Here is a 3475-nt window from a genome sequence, read left to right on the forward strand (position 1 = left end):
GAAGCTTATAGAAGCATCGTCTTCTGGTGTCTTCGTTATAGAGGCTAACTTGTTTACTTCCACATCGTGGGTATTGGATACCGGAAGTACCTCGCACATTTGTGGAAATATGCAAGGGTTATGAGAAAGTAGAAAATTGGCAAAAGGAGAAGTAGATCTCCGCGTTGGAAATGGAGCAAAAGTTGCTGCATTAGCCATCGGGACTTACGATCTGACTTTACTTCTTGACATGTATTGGAGTTGCATGATTGCTATTATGTTCCTGCTATTAGCAAGAACATTATGTCGATTTCATGCTTAGACTCGGATGGTTTCAGATTTGTTATTAATAACAAATGTCTGTCCATTTATAGAGGTGATTTGGTAAAGGTTACCAGTTGAATGACCTTTATGTTTTGGATGACGAACCTTCTAGAGACAGGTCAATCTATAACGTTTGTACCAAACGGTTTAAGCCGAATGACTTAAACCCGACCTTCCTCTGGCATTGTCGTCTAGGCCATATAAACGAGAAGCGCATTCAGAATCTTCATCATGAAGGTCTTCTGGATTCATTTGACTTTGACTCTCTTGAATCGTGCGAGTCTTGTTTGATGGGAAAGATGACAAAGCATCATTTCAAGGGGAAAGGACAGAGAATGACAGAGTTATTGGCTCTCATACATAGTGATGTATGCGGACCAATGAGCTGTCCAGCTAGAGGAGGTTATCTGTATTTCGTTACGTTCACTGATGATTTCAGTCGATACGGTTATGTCTATTTGATGAGACATAAGTCTGAAACACTTGAAATGTTCAAGGCTTTCAGAAACCAGCTTGGCAAGACGACATAGACACTTCGATCTGATCGTGGTGGCGAGTATATGAGCCAAGAGTTCTCTGACTATCTGGTTGATTGTGGTATAGTATCACAATTAACTCCTCCTGGAAACGCCACAGTGGAACGGCATGTCTGAAACAGAGGAACCGAACACTGTTAGACATGGTTCGTTCGATGATGAGTCAGACAGATCTTCCGAAGTCCTTAAAAGAGATCAAAGCAAGCAAGCAAGTGATGATGGAAGTATATGGAATATATAGGAAACGAAATAAGAAAGCAAGATAAAAACAAGTGACCTATCAAACAAGGATGACTACGGGTGTCGGGATCGTATTCGCCTGTATGGGTATATGCTAAGCATGCGAGAATCACGATTATGACTCGTTTTCGGGAATCATCAAGCAACAAAGATAGAGAATTCACCTCTCGGTCTACTAACTCACTACCTAGAATAACTCGTCAATCTCTCGATCTATTCAAGTTAACCCTAGATGCATGAAGAACGCTATCATCAACCCTAGATCGATTAAGCCATATCTCTGTGTGAATAATACGATCTATCCTATTGATTTTGATCCGAAACCAAACCCATATCTCTATGTAGTTTAGAATCTAAGATAATTAACCAAGAGATTAGCAAACATCAGTCCAATAAAAGCGCAAATCAATAGAACCGAAACAAATCAAAACCGTAATCCAAGTTAGGGTTCAAACATACCCAAAACACATACGAATCCCTAACCCATAGTCGTGGATCTACTCACGGTTCATAGAAAACAATAAAAAGCTCATAAAGAAAGAGAAAAAGAGAGGAAAGAAAGTCTCATGCAGATGTGTAGTCTCCACGGTCGAATCTTCCTTCTTCTTCCCGAAATCCCGTGAACTTCTATTCTTCTCTCACCAAAAGCTCTCCAAAAATCTGTATCTGAGTGTTCTCTAAGGCTCTCCTCTGTATTAGGACGTGGCTAGGTGTTTTTTATAACCCTAGGGCGGCTCCCAAGAGTCCTATTCCCATTCTGATGCTGAAAATCGCGAAACAGGGTTTTTGACTGGATCCGGGCCGATTCCAGGTGGATCCGACCGGATCCAGATTCCTGGGCTCGAGCTCAGCTGTCTTGATTCGGACCGGATCCAGTTGGATCCGGCCCTGCACTGGCAGTTTTCTGGTCATCGCGATTTCGCTCATATCTTTCTGCTCCGGTGTCGGATTTACGCGATTTTGGTATCTACGCGAATCTCTTGAAGTGCTCTTTCCAATGGTAAAGTTTCACACGATTTGGACCTCTATGGAGAAAGATATTGATGTTGCAACATGAGTACTTCATCCGGACTTCTCCTTTAACACTCCAAATAGCTCCCCTTTTCGAGTCCAATCGTCTTCGAAACCTGTAATCTGCAAAACTAAAGCACAACCGGATTTTGTGTCCTAACACGCCTAGAATGCCTATGAATGCATGTGATTATCCTATAAAACCTAGACAAACTCTCATCAAAATATAGAGAAGAATATAAGTTATCACGTCCCGCGTTGTCGTTTGTCAGAATTTGGGGTTGCGACGCTTACGTGAAGCGTCAGATGACTGATAAGTTATCCTCTAAATATGATAAGTGTTTATTTGTAGGCTACCCTAAGGAAACTAAGGGTTACTACTTCTATATTCCGGTAGAGAACAAGGTGTTCATTGCCAGGAATGCGATTTTTATGGAGCGAGAGTTCGTCTCCAAAAGAGTCAGTGGGAGTAGGATCGAACTTGAGGAAGTCCGAGAGCAACAAGTAGACGCTGAGTCGAGTGAACAAGTTGAAGACGTTCAACCTGTTTCACTGCCAGTTGTGTTTCAACCTTCGACTAGTGAACCTCGGAGATCAGGCAGGATTCGCCAAGAGCCTGTGAGATACGGATTTCTCGTGACTGGGAATGAGGAGCTCATGTTATTAGAACATGACGAGCCTACCACATACCCAGAGGCTATGGCGAGTCCCGATTCTGAGAAATGGCGCGAAGCTATGAAGTCCGAGATGCAATCCATGTCAGACAACCAAGTATGGACTCTGGTTGATGCATCTGAAGGGATAAAACCCATCGGATGCAAGTGGATCTTCAAGAAGAAGACCGACATGGATGGCAACGTGTACACGTATAAGGCATGACTTGTGGCGAAAGGATTCCGTCAAATTCATGGTATTGACTATGATGAGACCTTTTCGCCTGTAGTTATGCTGAAGTCCATCAGGATCCTGCTTGCCATAGCCGCATATTACGACTATGAGATATGGCAAATGGATGTCAAGACCGCGTTCCTTAACGGAAACTTGACCGAGGATGTGTACATGACACAACCCGAAGGTTTTGTCGATCCAAGAAACCCGGGGAAGGTGTGCAAGCTTCAGAGGTCCATTTATGGACTGAAGCAGGCTTCGAAGAGTTGGAACCTTCGCATTGATGAGACAATCAAAAGGTTTGGTTTCTCACAGAACGAAGACGAGCCGTGTGTTTACAAGAAGGTTAGTGAGAGCACAGTAGTATTCCTAGTGCTGTACGTGGATGACATTCTCCTAATAGGGAATGACGTTCCTACTTTGCAAGACGTAAAGTCTTGGCTAGGAACGCAGTTTTCTATGAAGGATCTAGGAGAAGCGGCCTATATTTTAGGCAT

This window comes from Tarenaya hassleriana, unplaced genomic scaffold, assembly GCF_000463585.1.
Source record: "Tarenaya hassleriana unplaced genomic scaffold, ASM46358v1 Cleome13, whole genome shotgun sequence".
NCBI lineage: Eukaryota > Viridiplantae > Streptophyta > Magnoliopsida > Brassicales > Cleomaceae > Tarenaya > Tarenaya hassleriana.